General features: G+C 51.6%; 1 protein-coding gene across 1 annotated transcript in view; it reads right to left on the bottom strand.

The window, feature by feature from the left end:
* The window catches only part of LOC147116775 (protein CBFA2T1-like), a 158,255-nt gene extending 142,277 nt beyond the window's left edge, over nucleotides 1-15,978 (bottom strand). Inside the window, exon 1 of the mRNA XM_085991953.1 lies at nucleotides 15,667-15,978. The gene's annotated coding sequence lies outside the window, so the exon portion shown is untranslated. The remainder of the gene's footprint in view (nucleotides 1-15,666) is intronic.
* Between the last annotated feature and the right edge of the window lie 3,995 nt (nucleotides 15,979-19,973).

Here is a 19,973-nt window from a genome sequence, read left to right as displayed (position 1 = left end):
GGCACATACTTGAACCTTTCTTTATAGAATTACAACAGTGAGAGCGCGCTCGCGTGCAGGGAGAGTGTGGGGAGAGAGACTGAAGGCGCGAGAGAAAAAGGACAGAGACAGAGACCAAGCACAGTTGCGAAAGATAGTGTGCGCACGAGCCCCTCAGGGGAGGGGGAGAGAGAGAGAGAGAGAGAGAGAGAGAGAGAGCGCAAGAGTGAGGGAGACAGAGACACCAGAAAAAAAGAGAATGCTCGAAAAAGAGAGTAAGGAAAAAGATTGAGCAATCGAGGCGCACACAGACAGAATATCCAGACAGCCCGAGGTTGAATCATTCCCTAACTCCTATCAGAGTGTCCATTATGTCAGAATAGCACTGGTACTTAATAACAGATTACAGGCTGGCATCGCTCGCTGTCCTCAACACAGCCCTGACCCTGCAAATGAGAACCTCTTATCACAAGGAACTGCTGGCTGCACCAGCAGATTTGTGTGCAAGGCAGAGAGCGTGTACTCGTCTGATTTCAATATCAGCGCCTCACAGACACATTCACCCAAGTAAACAGTGATACTGCGGACAAAAGGTTAATTATCGGCACTCAGGAAGGCACTGCTTTTGAAGTCTTTCAAAATACCGAATGAGCTCCAAACTAGCAAACTAGAAATTCCAGAACTGAACAGAACCAGACCCAAGAGCAGGTAGAGAGCCGAGACCCTGGGCCTTGGGTCAGCCCTGAACTCTCAAGCTTAGCTCCCTGTTTCCCCCACACCACAAGGTGCCTGGAAATGTACCATACACGGGCAGTATAAGCAGATTCAAGAGACAATAGTGGAGAGCGAGGGGACCGAGGGATGTGGCGAGAAGTAGGGTAGGTGGTGTCGATCCGAGAAATAGGGACGGGCTTGCTGGGAGCCACCGATCGTTCTTAGTTGTTAGAGTCCTGAGGGGAAGTGTTCAATTGCCTAAATGTCAGGTTGGGATGAGGAAGCGATGAGTTTAGTGCAGTTTAGAGGGGCAGAACACTGGGCAAGGCACCAGGTGCCAGGCGGGACCCCGGGCGTCAGCAGAACCAGTACAACTCTGCATAAACGTACAAGTGTGGGCTCTTTGTTTTAATAAATAAATACATGCATACAAAGTTTGTATTGGATTTCCCATCGCTGTCCATGAATCCTTCCTCTGACCCGGTCACATGGTCTTGTGTAGTCCTGGACATTGTCCCATTATCTGGAGTATAGAAGCGGAGCTTCAGCCTCGGACAGACAGTGTCCCCGGACCCCATCCACTCCCCCCGACGGAACTCTGTATCGGGGTGTCCATGAACTCGCTCTGTTTATTGCAGGGAGGTGAGCCAGTCACACTGCACTGGTGCTGCAGCAATGATGTGCTGCATTGAGAGGCAGGGTGTGAATATGGAGTACTGTCACCCTCTGCTGCTGGCAGTGGGTAGTGTTTCTTGGCTCTCACTGGAGCAGCTTCTCTCCCAGATTTCTATCAGTGTGCTCGGACTGGCCTCACTTCAGCTGTTCTCACCAGAAGGCAGCGAAGACTGATCGGGCGGGGAACTGGATCCTGCCGCTCAGTGCCAGTTTGGCTCAGTTGGTAATACTCTCAGCTCTGGGAGCACATAATCTGAGCTCAAGAAATAAAACATTTTATGTAATAAAATGTCCCAAAATCCTTCACAGAGATGAAAATAACTGGGCAGTTAAGGGACATGAGTGGAGAGCGAGGGGACCGAAAGCAGGTGGTGACTTTGAAAGAGGGGCAGAGATAGGACGGGGGGGGGGGGGGGGGGGGGGGGTGGTGGTTAGTGAGAAGATGGCTGAAAGCTCTGTGACCAAAGGTGAAATAGAGGGGAAGGGGGGGAGGAGATACAGAGCAGGGCAGAGTTGAAAGAGTGGAAGCTGAACTCACCAATCACTCTCTATCCTATACACTGCCCGCGGCCCGCTCCCCACCGCTGCCCACTCCAACCTGGCCTCTGTGTACTCCCACACCAACCATTTGAACAGTAAATGCAATGTATTTCCTACATTACTGTATGTACCACTGATTTTGGGCTGATGCAGCTGCAGATGTACAGATGCCTCCAATTCGGAGACCTTTCTCCAAAGCAAAGCGCAGCCCCAAACGCCCCTATCTAACAGAATCAAACCCTAGCCCCAAACCACGAGGGTATACTTCCTAACTGACAGTCTCAGTCTGCCGTGAGCTGACTCGCAGTGCTAATCGAGAGAGATGTAATCTGGTTACGGTTGGCACTGGCACCATACGTTACTGAACATGTCACAGCACGGCTCTGGTTACTGAGCGAGAATTAAGCGCAGACACAGAAACCACACATGGAACGAACCAAGGGCAACTGGAGGTCATTGCAACCAGGACAGCAAGTACATTTTTAAACCGTGTTCCCACAGGGTGTGATGCAGGGCAGGGCTGCACCCTCACACCTCGACTTGCTGAGTTACTGATCTCAGCTGAAGCACCAAGAGGAGCTGAGGGTGAACACCATGCACAGGCTCCTGGTGGTGAAGAACGCTGGAGGGAAAAGAACAATGGACCAAGGTCCTGCTCCTGATCACTGTCCAGTCACCCCTGGACAAGGATATGCATGTGAACAGCAGGTGAGGACAGGACTGGACTCGCCAGTGATTTCCTCCACAACCTGTCTGCACTCACCATCTAGGCTCATCCACAATTAATGGCCACTTGGCTGAGGTGCAGTGTTCCCTGTGAGCTGCGCTTTGTTCTATGTGGCCTGTTTCTTTTAATGCCTGGTCCCTTTAAATTTCTGTGCATGTGCAATATTTACAATGTAAAAGCTGGTGAGCGGCCTGCACAGGACCTTGGAGATTACTGCGCAGCCGCGCAACTTAGGGGGAACACTGGTGAGGTGCCAGCTGTGGCTCAGTGGGTAGCACACTCGAACCCACAGCCTTCTGACTGAGAGGCAAGTCCCACTCCAGAGAATTGAGCGCAAAATCTAAGCTGACACTCCAGTGCAGTGCTGAGGAAGGGGCCGAGGTGGAGAGGGTCAGCAGCTTCAAATTCCTGGGTGTATTCATTACGGAGGACTTAACGTGGTCCCATCACATCGACGTCGTAACCAAGAAGGCATGCCAATGCCTGTTCTTCCTCAGGAGACTGAAGAAATTTGGAATGGCCCCCCAGATTCTCACCAACTTCTACCGGTGCACCATCGAGAGTATCCTGTCCGGCTGCATCACTACCTGGTATGGCAACTGCACCGCCACAGACTGCAAGGCTCTACAGATGGTGGTGAAAGCTGCACAACATACTATAGGAATTAAACTACCTGCTGTGCAGGATATCTACCCCGAGAGGTGCCGGGGGAAGGCCCTGAGAATCATTAAAGATGCGAGTCACCCCAGCCACAACCTCTTCGCCCTGCTCCCGTCCGGTAAGAGATACCGAAGCATACGGTCTTGTACCAACAGGTTTCGAAACAGCTTCTACCCCCAGGCCATAAGACTCATGAACGATTAATTTATTATTATTTGTTGTTTTATTTATTACTGTATTTCTATTAGTATTTTTATCATTGTTATGCCATATTTATTCCAATGTTGGGAGGACTCATAAAAATCAACATTTCATTGTGCAGTACACACGTCTGCTGCATATATGACAAATAAAATTGAATTGAAGTGCTGCACTGTCGGAGATGCCGTCTTTCAGGTGAAATGTTAAACAACGTCTTCCCTCAGGTGGACACAAGATCCCACGCACAATTCCAAGAAAAGCAGGGCGTTCTCCTGGTGTGCTGGCCAATATTTATCCCTCAACCAACATTAAAACAAACGGTCTGGTCATTATCCCATTGTTGTTTGTGGGATCTGCTGTGCACCAATTGGCTGCTGTGTTTCCTACATTACAACAGTGACTACACTTCATTGGTCACTCACCAGCTCTCACATTGAGGAAACCACGCATGCCCGAAAATTTGAATGGGCCACACAACCAGTTAAAGGGACCACGCGCGAAGAGAGAGGGGGAACATTGCTCCTCACCCCCTCACTCACCGGGATGGTTGCAGAAATGCTGTGCTTGTAGCCAACAGTACAAGGTGATATTTCTCACTGTACAGAGCTCCACCTTCCACAGGTAGGATGGGGAGTCGGACGTAGACATATTCACTCCAATTACACACAGCTCATGCGGCTGATACTTTCAGCATCAAGCAGGCAATAACAGACGGAGCCAACGGGGAAGAGAGAGAGAAAGCGGCTGCTGTGTGAATCTGATAAACCTAATTGTCCCATCAGAGTTTGCCTGTTTAATTATAGATAACAGACAGTTACTTCACATGGAGAAAAGGGAAGCAAGGTCAATCATTCACCACAAGAGAGAGGAGCAGTGTTATCAGAGGAAGCAAAGAACGGAGACCCGCACTTATTACAGACATGTCCTTCAGGGAAGGACTAGGCAGGGGCAGAGAGGCAGCAAGCTGCAGATCAGTGACACAGCTCATAACATCGAGAGAATTGAGAAAAAATGCAATTTAAAGTTTGGGCTGATTGTTGTGTGGCAGGTATGAATACTTCAAGCAATTAACAATGGTGCTAATCGGAGCTGGGTTAATACTGCACCCCGCTGGGGGACGAGATTCAAACCCAACTCCAGCCCCATGGGGATGGGATTCAAGTCCAACACGAGGCCTATGTGAGGGAGGGAGGAATCCTGACAACATCCATATTGGCAGGTTGGGAGGTGGCGGAGGGAATGCGAGAAGATTCAGCCCCAGAGACTCAGACATTAGAACATCCCGTCTCCAGGCACCCACTGACATCTAACTCGTGCTGTAGCTGCCCTGAGAGTATTTGATGGGACAGTGTGGAGGGAGCTTTACTCTGTATCCAACCCCGTGTTATACCTGCCCTGGGAGTGTTTGATGGGACAGTGTAGAGGGAGCTTTACTCTGTATCTAAACCATGCTGTACCTGCCCTGGGAGTGTTTGATGGGACAGTGTAGAGGGAGCTTTACTCTGTATCTAACCCGTGCTGTACCTGCCCTGGGAGTGTTTGATGGGACAGTGTAGAGGGAGCTTTACTCTGTATCCAACCCAGAACTAAAAAATAGATGGAAATACAAAACTAATGAATGTGTGCTGGGTTTTACTGTAACTGTTAATGGTGCCCGGCTGGCGAGAGTGTGTTGGTGGTTTCTTAGGGAGAAACTGTTGTCTCTGGCCGCTGAGGTGCAGGCTGTGTAATGAGGAACCATGAATAGGAAGCAGATGGAGGAGAAGGATCCCACTGTGATGAGCAACAGTTACTGCACAGATGTTCCTGCCCTTCATTCTTGACATTGACAGCCAGTGACCACAGACAGAGCCTCCACTCTTAATGAGGAGCAAGTGCTTCCAACACATGACAGGCCCCCCCCCCACCCCCATCGCACCTTCCTTCAGCCTCACAAACAAACAAACGCCAGCACGTTAACCCTCTGCAAACTGGGACTGTGCAGCAACAGTCCGACAACCCATAGGGACCACCCCCAAGAAACAAAGTCCCTGCTCCCCCCCAAAATAAATTAACAAAACTTAGACTTATTCATTGCCTTTAACATGGAGAACAATCCCAGGCACTTGACAGAGGAAATGGGAAAAAGAATTGAACAGCTAAATGAACAGACACGGAGCCATAGCGGGAAAGATTAGGAGGGGTGACCAAAAGGCTGGTTGAAAAGAGAGGTTTAAGAAAGTTTTTTTTTGAAGAAGAAGAAGATGGGCAGAGCTGTGGAGCGGCAGAGGGGGTTTAAGGGAGTTCTTTACTGAAATAACCTTCCAGAGAGAAGGACTGAGGTATCTGAAGGCTCTCCCCCAATGGTGGGCTGAAGGGAGACTGGCTGCAAAGAAGGACTGAGCAGTGTGGGAGAGGTTTGAAGGCTGCAGGAGGTTACAGAGAGAGGGTGGGTGAGGCAGTAGAAGGATTTGAAGACAAGGATCTTAAATTGAATGCGTTGAGAGGCTGGGAGTCAGTGTAAGTCGGTGAGGATGTGGGTTACTGGTGAGCAGGGTTCGGGTTAGTGCAGGACAAGCATGGTTGGGAGATTTTAGACAAGGTGGATTTTAGAGGATGGGAGGCCAGTGAAGGGGTGTTGGAGAAATCGAGTCTCTAGGAGGTGACAATAGGAGTGACCGACCGACGAGCAGCACTAAGAGTGGAGGCAGGTCACATATACTGCCAGTCTCTTCAGAGGGCTACAGACTGACGCACAGAGGACCAGAAAGAATGTGCCCCAGTTTATGCACTTCAGCTTCACTAGTTTACAGGGATACAACAACAATTTGCATTTATATAGTGCCTTTAACATAGTAAAATGTCCCAAGGCACGACACAGGAGTGTTTATCAGACAAAATCTGATACCAAGCCACTTAAGGAGATATTAGGACAGGTCAAAGAGTTAGGTTTTATGGAGTGTCTTCAAAGAGGAGACAGAGTTAGAGAGGCAGAGAGATTCAGGGACAAACTCCAGAGGTTAGGGCCCAGGCAGTTGAAGGCATGGCTGGCAACGTTGGAGCGATGAAAATCGGGGATGCGCAAGAGGTCAGAATTGGAGAAGCGCAGAGATCTTGAGGCACGGGGGGGTTGTGGAGCTGGAGGAGGTTTCAGAGATAGGGAGGGATGAGGCTATGGATGATAGAAACCATTTGGAATCATATTTAGTGAAAATCCCAGCAGGATCATTGGGTCTCCGTCCATCAATATTGCTACAAGGAAACAAGCTACAATGTTTATTGGGAATTATTTTGGGGATTTTGCATGTTTTCCTCATCAACAGCAGACACTCCCAGTGCAGTACTGAGGGAGCGCCGCACTGTCGGAGGGGCGGTACTGAGGGAGCGCCGCACTGTCGGAGGGGCGGTACTGAGGGAGCGCCGCACTGTCGGAGGGGCGGTACTGAGGGAGCGCCGCACTGTCGGAGGGGCGGTACTGAGGGAGCGCCGCACTGTCGGAGGGGCGGTACTGAGGGAGCGCCGCACTGTCGGAGGGGCGGTACTGAGGGAGCGCCGCACTGTCGGAGGGGCGGTACTGAGGGAGCGCCGCACTGTCGGAGGGGCGGTACTGAGGGAGCGCCGCACTGTCGGAGGGGCGGTACTGAGGGAGCGCCGCACTGTCGGAGGGGCGGTACTGAGGGAGCGCCGCACTGTCGGAGGGGCGGTACTGAGGGAGCGCCGCACTGTCGGAGGGGCGGTACTGAGGGAGCGCCGCACTGTCGGAGGGGCGGTACTGAGGGAGCGCCGCACTGTCGGAGGGGCGGTACTGAGGGAGCGCCGCACTGTCGGAGGGGCGGTACTGAGGGAGCGCCGCACTGTCGGAGGGGCGGTACTGAGGGAGCGCCGCACTGTCGGAGGGGCGGTACTGAGGGAGCGCCGCACTGTCGGAGGGGCGGTACTGAGGGAGCGCCGCACTGTCGGAGGGGCGGTACTGAGGGAGCGCCGCACTGTCGGAGGGGCGGTACTGAGGGAGCGCCGCACTGTCGGAGGGGCGGTACTGAGGGAGCGCCGCACTGTCGGAGGGGCGGTACTGAGGGAGCGCCGCACTGTCGGAGGGGCGGTACTGAGGGAGCGCCGCACTGTCGGAGGGGCGGTACTGAGGGAGCGCCGCACTGTCGGAGGGGCGGTACTGAGGGAGCGCCGCACTGTCGGAGGGGCGGTACTGAGGGAGCGCCGCACTGTCGGAGGGGCGGTACTGAGGGAGCGCCGCACTGTCGGAGGGGCGGTACTGAGGGAGCGCCGCACTGTCGGAGGGGCGGTACTGAGGGAACGCCGCACTGTCGGAGGGGCGGTACTGAGGGAGCGCCGCACTGTCGGAGGGGCGGTACTGAGGGAGCGCCGCACTGTCGGAGGGGCAGTACTGAGGGAGGTGCCGTCATCCGGATGAGACGTTAAACCGAGGCCCTGTCTGCTCTCTCAGGTGAGCATTAAATATCCCACGGCACTATTCGAAGAAGAGCAGGGGAGTTCTCCCCGGTGTCCTGACCAACACATATTTCTCAATCAACATTACTAAAACATTTAGCTGGTCATTACCACATTGCTGTTTGTCGGATCTTGCTGTGTGCAAATTGGTTGCCGCGGTTTCTACATTCCTATGTGCAGCGCTCCCTCAGTACTGCCCCTCGGACAGTGCGGCGCTCCCTCAGTACTGCCCCTCCGACAGTGCGCCGCTCCCTCAGTACTGCCCCTCCGACAGTGCAGCGCTCCCTCAGTACTGCCCCTCCGACAGTGCAGCGCTCCCTCAGTACTGCCCCTCCGACAGTGCGGCGCTCCCTCAGTACTGCCCCTCCGACAGTGCGGCACTCTCTCAGCACTGCCCCTCCGACAGTGCAGCACTCCCTCAGTACTGCCCCTCCGACAGTGCAGCGCTCCCTCAGTACTGCGCTCCCTCAGTACTGCCCCTCCGACAGTGCTGCGCTCCCTCAGCGCTACACTGAAATACGACAGTGCGCTACAATCACCTGATACAGCAACAGTATAAGATCCTTTGATGGTAAGCCGAGATTGCGAGGGGGGGGGGGGGGGGGCGAAGGAGTAGGAGAGAGGAAGACTGACAAAAGAGGGAAAAAGAGAGTGGGGAAAAACGAGTGGAGGAATGAGAATACTACCTGGAAATTGAACATGAAATAAAAGTGGAGATTGTTTATTCAATTCATTCTCTCCTCCTCCTCCTCATTCACCCACACCTCCAATCTCTCTAGCTTGTTGTAATGTGAATCCATTCCTTGTCGGAATGGCCAGCGAGCACCAGCTCAGAGAGTGAGCTGCTCAGCACACACGCTGCTCTCTGCTGATAACAACCCGGCTCTCTGCTCCTGGCAGATAAAGCTGAGCCCTGGCATTTACCAGCTACTATCTGTCTTCTGCAGTCAATATTAATACAGGCTGACAAAGGCATGCTTCTGATAATATAACTACAGAGCTCGGAAGGTATTCTGTGCAGTTTATTAATATTACCGACAGTTCTTAAACCCATCCCACTCCGGCGCTTTCTAACTGCCGTTTCCCTTCGCTGATTGTCTCAGTGCTTTTTATTCTTCTTATATTTTTGTCTCGTTTGAACAAATCAAAAAGGTTTTTTAAAATATTTCAACATTAAAAGGGTGGCTGCTGTTTTTTCAACTCTCACAGAATAAGAGTCCCAGGATTGAGAGTAAAACAGGCAATCCTGATAATTTGTTTTCACAATGTTTTCAAGGGAAATGCTTCCAATTTTCTCCCTTCCTCGAGGCACTAATTCTGGCTGGGCTACGGATTCCAAGAGTGCCAACCACCCTTCAGTACCTGACCCAGAAATTGAAAGTGGGCAGTGGCACTGTGGGAAGGACTAGACTTGCATTTCTATAGCACCTTTCACGACCTCAGGATGTCCCAGAGTTTTACAGCCAGTGAAGTACCTTTGATGTGTCATTACTGTCGTAATGTAGGAAACATGGCAGACAATTTGCGCACAGCAAGCTCCCACACACAGCAACGTGATGATGATCAGGTGTTGACTGAGGGATAAATATTGGCTAGAACACCAGGGATAAGTCCCCAGCTCCTCTTCGAAATAGTGCCATGGGATCTTTTACATCCACCTGAGGGGGCAGACTTGGCCTCGGTTTAACATCTCATCCGAAAGACAGTGCAGCACTCCCTCAGTACTGCACTGGAGTGTCAGCTTAGATTTTTGTGCTCAAGTCTCTGGAGTGGACTTGAACCTACAACATTCTGACTCAGAGGCAAGGGTGCTACCAACTGAGCCATGACTGACAAATCGGCTGATATGTAGTCTCACACTGATTGAATGTTCACTCGCTACCCACACGCTAATACAGTACTGGTGTGTACTCTCAACATATCATTCACAGGAGGTTCGCTAATGGCCCAATCGCACATATTTGTACAGTGATTTAACATGCTTGTGGTTTACAGACCGACAGGGGTGAGGGGGTACCACAGCCAGGAAGGTGCATAGGGGCTATCCCACTCTCTGGGGGCATTTTACTGGGTCACTGGTTTCTTGGTGTTTGACTGGCAATCTAATTTCAGTTAAGTCAAAAGCTTTTTGCTCAACTGATGACTCCAAGGGGAGATGGGTGAAGGCAGAGAGTGAGAGCGTGTGCAAGAAAGTACATGCACACGAGAAGGAAAGCACGCACGACAGAGAGCGAGCACAAGTGCGACAAAAAGCAAGAACATTAGTGGGAGAGAACATGCGAGGATAGGAATGAACGAGGGGGAGAGAGCGAGAAAGATGACAAGGGTAGACAAGAGAACGCACGCATGCCAGAAGGAGCACTTGAGGCAAAGCGAGTGGGAGAAAGAGAAAGTTCTTGTAAACAAATAGACATTGAACTGAATCCCACTTTTGGGGCTGTCTGCTGAATGGCCAATACTAGTGCCCACCACAGGGGGGTGCTGCCAAACACAACACAAGCCTGCCTGCTGCATATTAACAAACCCTGGGCTCAAGGCGGAGCGCTGTCAGCCACCTTTACAATACAACTGCACGCAGTGCTTCAACAAATAAATATTAATAGACTCCTGCAGCCTGATCAATAAATATAATGAAGCAACAAAAGGTGAGTGCTTGGCGAGGTACAGTAATCCAACTGAACCAAAATTGCACTAATAAACTAACTGCTCTGTAGACTGCAGAGTGAAGTCAGGGTCACAGATGAGGGCAGTTATCCCCTTAACGTAAAGGATTCTAACGAACGGATTCAACGAAGCCAGATGCACCACCCCTGAAATGCATCTTAGTCAGTGTGCAATAAGGGCTAGTCGTAGTCAATGCAGCACTGCAGTAGCTGCCTGTCTGATGCAAACATTATTCCAGTCTAGCTCCTGTATGCCAGAGTCAGGCTTCCTACTCCCTTTAAACTCACTCCTTAACATGTCCTCATTGTCAAACAAACACTCCCAAAGTGAGTCAGTTTGGATACAGTTACTTTAAGAGTTAATTCAAATACTTGCTCCAAATAATCAGGGGCAGAAGAGATATATGGGGTTACTGCGTGTTAACTGAGACACAGGGTGGGTGTTAATTGGGCAGTGCGTTGATCAGGAGAGATCGAGGGGCTATTGTGGGTTAAGTGGGACAATGCGTTGATCAAGAGAGATCGAGGGGCTATTGTGGGTTAAATGGGACAATGCGTTGATCAAGAGAGATCGAGGGGCTATTGTGGGTTAAATGGGACAATGCATTGATCAAGAGAGATCGAGGGGCTATTGTGGGTTAAATGGGACAATGCGTTGATCAGGAGAGATCGAGGGGCTATTGTGGGTTAAATGGGACAATGCGTTGATCAAGAGAGATCGAGTGGCTATTGTGGGTTAAATGGGACAATGCGTTGATCAGGAGAGATCGAGGGGCTATTGTGGGTTAAATGGGACAATGCGTTGATCAAGAGAGATCGAGGGGCTATTGTGGGTTAAATGGGACAATGCGTTGATCAGGAGAGATCGAGGGGCTATTGTGGGTTAAATGGGACAATGCGTTGATCAAGAGAGATCGAGGGGCTATTGTGGGTTAAATGGGACAATGCGTTGATCAAGAGAGATCGAGGGGCTATTGTGGGTTAAATGGGACAATGCATTGATCAGGAGAGATCGAGGGGCTATTGTGGGTTAAATGGGACAATGCGTTGATCAAGAGAGATCGAGGGGCTATTGTGGGTTAAATGGGACAATGCGTTGATCAGGAGAGATCGAGGGGCTATTGTGGGTTAAATGGGACAATGCGTTGATCAAGAGAGATCGAGGGGCTATTGTGGGTTAAATGGGACAATGCGTTGATCAGGAGAGATCGAGGGGCTATTGTGGGTTAAATGGGACAATGCGTTGATCAAGAGAGATCGAGGGGCTATTGTGGGTTAAATGGGACAATGCGTTGATCAGGAGAGATCGAGGGGCTATTGTGGGTTAAATGGGACAATGCGTTGATCAGGAGAGATCGAGGGGCTATTGTGGGTTAAATGGGACAATGCGTTGATCAAGAGAGATCGAGGGGCTATTGTGGGTTAAATGGGACAATGCGTTGATCAGGAGAGATCGAGGGGCTATTGTGGGTTAAATGGGACAATGCGTTGATCAAGAGAGATCGAGGGGCTATTGTGGGTTAAATGGGACAATGCGTTGATCAGGAGAGATCGAGGGGCTATTGTGGGTTAAATGGGACAATGCGTTGATCAGGAGAGATCGAGGGGCTATTGTGGGTTAAATGGGACAATGCGTTGATCAGGAGAGATCGAGGGGCTATTGTGGGTTAAATGGGACAATGCGTTGATCAGGAGAGATCGAGGGGCTATTGTGGGTTAAATGGGACAATGCGTTGATCAAGAGAGATCGAGGGGCTATTGTGGGTTAAATGGGACAATGCGTTGATCAGGAGAGATCGAGGGGCTATTGTGGGTTAAATGGGACAATGCGTTGATCAAGAGAGATCAAGGGGCTATTGTGCGTTAAATGGGACAATGCGTTGATCAGGAGAGATCGAGGGGCTATTGTGGGTTAAATGGGACAATGCGTTGATCAGGAGAGATCGAGGGGCTATTGTGGGTTAAATGGGACAATGCGTTGATCAGGAGAGATCGAGGGGCTATTGTGGGTTAAATGGGACAATGCGTTGATCAGGAGAGATCGAGGGGCTATTGTGGGTTAAATGGGACAATGCGTTGATCAAGAGAGATCGAGGGGCTATTGTGGGTTAAATGGGACAATGCGTTGATCAGGAGAGATCGAGGGGCTATTGTGGGTTAAATGGGACAATGCGTTGATCAGGAGAGATCGAGGGGCTATTGTGGGTTAAATGGGACAATGCGTTGATCAAGAGAGATCGAGGGGCTATTGTGGGTTAATCTATGGAACCCTCAGTGCACGAATTAACTGCAGTAAAAAAGGTGCTGGGTTCCACAAGAGCGATAGTGCAAGCCGAAGGGAGTTTGATTGTTGCTGTACAAGATGCTAATCAGGGCCATCTCAGCACTGGACAGTTCACAGGAGCATATTATTGCCCAAGGGGGACAGAAGGAGCAAGGAAAGTTAGACCAGATTTCAGGGACTTAAATTATGGGTAAAGACTGAGGAAGACGGGCTTACTTTCTTTGGAAAAGACAGAGATGAAATAAAGTTTTCAAGATTATGGAGGAAATTCACAAGTTGTTCCATTTGATGAAGGACTTAAATCCCAGATAACAAGTTAAAAATGCGGAAGTTTAGATTAAGAAGGGAAGTTGGAGAACTTTTTAGACAAAGACTCTGAAACACAGTATAAATTAGCCGAAAAGACAATTAGATGTGATTCTGGAGGAAGAGCGAATTGAAAGATATGGTGGGATGGACGGATATGGTGAGAAGGTGGGATTGAGGGAGATTGAGGGAGAAGGTGGGAAGGTGGGATTGAGGGAGAAGGTGGGAAGGTGGGATTGAGGGATATGGAGAGAAGGTGGGATTGAGGGAGATTGAGGGAGAAGGTGGGAAGGTGGGATTGAGGGAGAAGGTGGGAAGGTGGGATTGAGGGATATGGAGAGAAGGTGGGATTGAGGGAGATTGAGGGAGAAGGTGGGAAGGTGGGATTGAGGGAGAAGGTGGGAAGGTGGGATGGACGGATATGGAGAGAAGGTGGGATTGAGGGAGATTGAGGGAGAAGGTGAGAAGGTGGGATTGAGGGAGAAGGTGGGAAGGTGGGATTGAGGGATATGGAGAGAAGGTGGGATTGAGGGATATAGAAAGACTTGCATTTATATAGCGCCTTTCACATCCACCAGATGTCTCAAGGCGCTTTGCAGCCAATGAAGTACTTTTTGAAGTGTAGTCACTGTTGTAATGTAGGAAACGCGGCAGCCAATTTGCACACAGCAAGCTCCCACAAACAGCAATGTGATAACGATCAGTTAATCTGTTTTTGTTATATTGATTGAGGGATAAATATTGGCCAGGAGACCGGGGGAGAACTCCCCTGCTGCTCTTCGAAATAGTGCCCTGGGATCTTTTACATCCCGAGAAAACAGACAGGGCCTCGGTTTAACGTCTCAGCCGAAAGACAGTGCAGAACTCCCTCAGTACTGCACAAGAGGTAGGTGGGGCTGCGGCACACGGCGAGCCGGTGGGGCTGCGGCACACGGCGAGCCGGTGGGGCTGCGGCACACGGCGAGCCGGTGGGGCTGCGGCACACGGCGAGCCGGTGGGGCTGCGGCACACGGCGAGCCGGTGGGGCTGCGGCACACGGCGAGCCGGTGGGGCTGCGGCACACGGCGAGCCGGTGGGGCTGCGGCACACGGCGAGCCGGTGGGGCTGCGGCACACGGCGAGCCGGTGGGGCTGCGGCACACGGCGAGCCGGTGGGGCTGCGGCACACGGCGAGCCGGTGGGGCTGCGGCACATGGCGAGAAGGCAGAGTTGAGGGATATGGAGAAAAGGTGGGGTTGAGGGATGTGGTGAGAAGGTGGGGTTGAGGGATGTGGTGAGAAGGTGGGGTTGAGGGATGTGGTGAGAAGGTGGGGTTGAGGGATGTGGTGAGAAGGTGGGGTTGAGGGATGTGGTGAGAAGGTGGGGTTGAGGGATGTGGTGAGAAGGTGGGGTTGAGGGATGTGGTGAGAAGGTGGGGTTGAGGGATGTGGTGAGAAGGTGGGGTTGAGGGATGTGGTGAGAAGGTGGGGTTGAGGGATGTGGTGAGAAGGTGGGGTTGAGGGATGTGGTGAGAAGGTGGGGTTGAGGGATGTGGTGAGAAGGTGGGGTTGAGGGATGTGGTGAGAAGGTGGGGTTGAGGGATGTGGTGAGAAGGTGGGGTTGAGGGATGTGGTGAGAAGGTGGGGTTGAGGGATGTGGTGAGAAGGTGGGGTTGAGGGATGTGGTGAGAAGGTGGGGTTGAGGGATGTGGTGAGAAGGTGGGGTTGAGGGATGTGGTGAGAAGGTGGGGTTGAGGGATGTGGTGAGAAGGTGGGGTTGAGGGATGTGGTGAGAAGGTGGGGTTGAGGGATGTGGTGAGAAGGTGGGGTTGAGGGATGTGGTGAGAAGGTGGGGTTGAGGGATGTGGAGAGAAGGTGGGGTTGAGGGATGTGGTGAGAAGGTGGGGTTGAGGGATAACGGGGAGCCGGTGGGGTTGAGCTTGTTGGGTCCTATTTCCATTTCTAGAAATTCAATTGTTCTTTTAAGACGTTCAGCCCTCCATGGAGAGGGTGTGAAACACAGTCGCTGCCCTGATACATGCATATCATGGCACACTGAACCCTTCATTAGCCTCACAGCACAAATTACATATTCCTGCCACCACAGGGATTGCCAAGTCCTCAGAGAACATTTAGATTACACAGGTTCACCCTATAAATTTCAGTCCTCTGAACATGAGAAACCATTCAGCCTGTCAAACCTGTTCCTTCCTGCATCATACTCAATATCCTGAAGGAGGCGAAAACCGCAGGGTGAAACTGCCAACCGGTGTCTCCCTGACCCTGGAGTGACAGTCATAGATCTCAGTCCCACATCACAATCAACATTAAACCCTGAGCAGTCACATTCCACTAATGGCACTCTCAAGGTCCCAGGCACACAATCATCAAGTGCCCAATCACAGTTAATGAGCTGCCTACAAGGACAGGCTTGGCAGCTACAAAGAGGATCACTCAGCTCTTTACTTTGAAGCATTTTTCTAAGAGTGTACCTTACCTGTTCACCGGGGAAGAATTACAGTTTGCAATCTCGATTGAGGCTGGTTAATGTTGCACCCATGCCCTCAGAGTACGATCACTGCTCGCATTACATTATCCACTCCTCTCAGCACTTTAAAGATCCATATCACGTTCCTTCTCAATCTTCTTTTCTCCAAAGACAAGCTCAGCTCGGAGAGTATTCATTCCAAACTCAGAGCGCCAGGTTTATCTTTGTTGCATTTCAGCGCTCTTTTGAAGGTGGGGTATTCAAAGATGCTCCCAATATTTCATTGTGGCCCCAACACTGACCTAAACAAAATTAAAATAATCTGTACCAACGTTATTCAAATGCCTGCAAAACCTAAGCAGCTCACACTGACGAAATACTGTCAGCCAATCTGCAATGATCACACCCAACCACATCCTTTCCCTGCTTCGATACTGGATACCCATTCATTGTGCACATGCTTCCTGCACCCATCAGCATTTACTTAGATTTTAAAATCTATCTGCCAATCCTTAGCCTCTTTGTTCCTTGGTAGTCTTGTTCTGAGCATCACTGACCACCTGCATGTTATCAATGTACACCACTGGACTGACCAGCAGAACAGACAGCTCCATTAACCAACGCCCACCCAGCACTGTAGCAAACACTGAAACCAGCAGGAATAGTAAACTTTCAAAGAGCTGGATGAACTCATTGTCCCGCCACAGCAGTGCATCTGTCACTTCCTGAATGCAGGTGAACACAACGCTTTGACCAAAGCCACTGCAGTCTCCTTCACGTAGCCAGGAATAGTCATGGCTGCTTCCTCCTTTACTGTTACAGGCACAACACTGGAAATGACAAATTCGATCACTATCGCCCTGGATGTCGAAATCCCCTCATGCACTGACCCTCCAACACAGCCAGATACACAGCCATCCCCTCGACCCTGCCTTCCCCTATATCCCCTTCCTCCTATGTGCTCACACCTTGTGTTCTCTAGGAGGCAGGTACAGGGAAAGACTACTGACCAACAGTAACCATTGCTTTGCTCAATTGTAGTAGAATCGGTGAGCAGGTTATTGGTGAGTAATGCCGCTTGATAGCACTGTCGACAACACCTCCATCACTTTGCTGATGATTGAGAGTAGGCTGATGGGGCGGGAATTGGTCGGATTGGATTTGTCCTGCTTTTTATGGACAGGACACCTGGGCAATTTTCCACATTGTCAGGCAGATACCAGTGTTGTAGCTGTACTGGAACAGCTTAGCTAGAGGTGCGGCTAGTTCTGAAGCACAAGTCTTCCGCACTACTGCCAGGGTGTTGTCAGGGCCCATAGCCTTTGCCGTATCCAGTGCGCTCAGCTGTTTCTTGATATCACGTGGAGTGAATCAAATTGGCTGAAGACTCACATCTGTGATGGTGGGGACCTCAGGAGGAGGCCGAGATGGATCATCCACTCGGCACTTCTGGCTGAAGATTGATGCGAACTCTTCAGCCTTGTATTCTGCACTCACGTGCTGGGCTCCACCATCATTGAGGATGTGGATATTCACGGAGCCTCTTCCGCCTCCTGTCAGTTGTTTAATTGTTCACCACCATTCACAACTGGATGCGGCAGGACTGCAGAGCTTTGATCTGATCTGTTGGTTGTGGGATCTTGTGTAGCTTCACCAGGTTGGCACCTCATTTTCAGGCACGCCTGGCAATGTTCCCTTTAATTTTTTTTGGGTGCGCTGCCCCTTTAATGGGCTGTGTGGCCCATTCAAATTTTTGCACACGTTGAGTTTTCAATTCAAAAGCCGGTGACCTCCAGAGCGCTGGGCGGCCGCGCAGCTTAAAGGGAACATTGATACCTGGTGCTGCTCCTGGCATGCTCCTCTACACTCCTCACTGAACCAGGGTTAGTCCCCTGGCTTGATGGAAATGGTAGAGAGGGGAACATGCCGGGCCATGAGGTTGTAGATTGCGGTGGAATACAATTCTGCCGCTGATGGCCACAGTACCTCATGGATGCCCAGTTTTGAACTGCTAGATCTGTTCTGAATCTATCCCATTTAGCACGGTGGTAGTGCCAACACGATGGAGGGTGTCCTCAGTGTGAAGACGGGACTTTATCTCCACAAGGACAAAGTCACTGCTACCAATGCCGTCATGGACAGATGCATCTGCAACAGGTAGATTAGCGAAGATGAGGTCAAGTAGGTTTTTCCCTCATGTTAGTTCTCTCACCACCTGCCGCAGGCCCAGTCTGGTAGCTATGTCCTTCAGGACTCGGCCAGCTTGGTCAGTAATGGTGCTACCGAGCCTCTCGATGGACATTGAGGTCCCCCACCCAGAGTACGTTCAATGTGGCAGAGTACTGATTCACTGGCTGAGGGAGGGCAGTAGGTGGTAATCAGTAGGAGGTTTCCTTGCCCCGATGCCATGAGACTTTATGGGACGCCCAGGGCCTCTCCCTCTCAACTGTATACCACTGTGCCGCCACCTCAGGGATGGTCATGGAGGGGACTGGACCGCTGGCTGAAAGGTATGATTCTGTGAGTATGACTAGGTCAGGCTGTTGGTTGAATAGCTCTCCCAAGTCCCCAGATGTTTGTGAGGAGGACTTTTCAGGGTAAACTAGTGGGCTGAGTGTGCCTTTGTCATGCCCAAATCCGGTGCCGAGGTCGATGCCAGATGGTCCGTCTGGTTTTCTTATTGTACTTTTTGTAGTGGTTACAACGGAGTGTCTTTTCAGAGGGCAGTTAAGAGTCAATCACATTGCTGTGGGTCATATACATAAGCCAGACCGGCTAAGGGTGGCAGGTTTCCTTCCCTAAAGGACATTAGGGAACCTGTTGGGTTTTACGACAATCTGACAGATTCATGCTCACCATTACTGATACTACATTTTAATTCCAGAATTATTTAGTTAACTGAATTCAAATTCACAAACTGCCGTGGTGAGATTTGAACTTACATCTTCGGGTTATTAGTCCAGGCCTCAGGATTACTAGTCCAGTAACATAACCACTATGTAGATCCAATACAATGCCCCTCACTGGGGTATCAGTACTGTAGATTCCATGCACTGCCCCTCACTGGGGTATCTGTACTGTGGTCAGTGGGCACAGGGCACAGCTCCATGGACATGGTGCCATGGGCACAGTTCCATAGGAGCAGTCAACTTCCAATTCCTCAGCCAAATGATCAGTCTTTGTGTGAGAGCCCTGACAATAAGTGTGAGCTGGATATTTGACCATGGAGGCATCACAATCAAACCCCATCCTGCCCTCAGCGTGTGCACTTGCCAAAAGAAGTCGCTGGATAGTGACCAGGAACACGGGCTAATTGTCCCTCTCCCAAATCCAAAGAGCGAAGCCAAATGCAGCACTCCTAGCCGAGATCAGCATTTAATAAATCTAACAGTCGGGGGGAGGGGGTGGCTGAGTTTTCTGAACTCTCCCTTTGGGGCAGGGGAACCAACCTGGGCCTACCGAGGTGGTTGGGTGCAAACTGCCAGTGCGACAGGGGCGGACTAAAATTCAACAGGCAGCAAAGGTCATTGACCCGAAACACTGACCCTGTTTCTCTCTCCACAAACGCTGCCTGACCTGCTGAGTTTTTCCAGCATTTTCTGTTAAAAGTCATCATCTCCAGAGAGCCCAGAGCCAGGAGCCGCGGGCACCAGTGTCAGAGAGCTGCGGTCTGCCAGGAGGCACCGGCTGAGGATCGCTGCGGATAGTCTAACCCCTCCAGCCCAGAGTAAGTGGCCGGAGATTGGAGAAGCAGAGCTGCCTGTTACTGTCTCCCTCACTGCCGCATCCTGACTGAGCGGCACTGGAGGCTCCCGGCTCCCCACAGTCTGTCTCCTGAAGTCTTCTGCTCAACCCGGCTCACCTTTGTTTCAATCCTAAACATAATTAATCTCAATAATTTCCCAGTAAAGCCCCGCGACACCTGAACTCTGGGCTGGGGATACTGCACAGAGAGATCACCCCGGCCCACCCCGGGGCCCCCGGGACACCCCGGCCTCGGGACCCCCGGCCCTGGGACCCGGCACACCCCGGCCCCCGGGACACCCGGGGCCCCGGGACACCCGGCACACCCCGGGACCCCCGGCCACCGGGACACACCGCCCCCGGGACCCCCGGGACACACCGCCCCCGGGACCCCCGGGACAAACCGCTCCCGGGACACACCGCCCCCAGGGCCCCCGGGACCCCCGGCCCACACCGCCCCCGGGACACACCGCCCCCGGGGCCCCCGGGACACCCCGCACCCGGCCCCCCGGGACACCCCGCACCCGGGACCCCCCGCACCCGGCCCCCGGGACCCCCGGCCCCCGGGACCC

Source organism: Somniosus microcephalus, chromosome 6 (genome assembly GCF_052327205.1).
Source record: "Somniosus microcephalus isolate GS21.2 chromosome 6, FLI_Smic_1.0, whole genome shotgun sequence".
In the NCBI taxonomy this organism is placed as follows: domain Eukaryota; kingdom Metazoa; phylum Chordata; class Chondrichthyes; order Squaliformes; family Somniosidae; genus Somniosus; species Somniosus microcephalus.
Note: the sequence above shows the minus strand (reverse complement) of the source record. Positions and strands in the feature narration are given on the sequence as shown.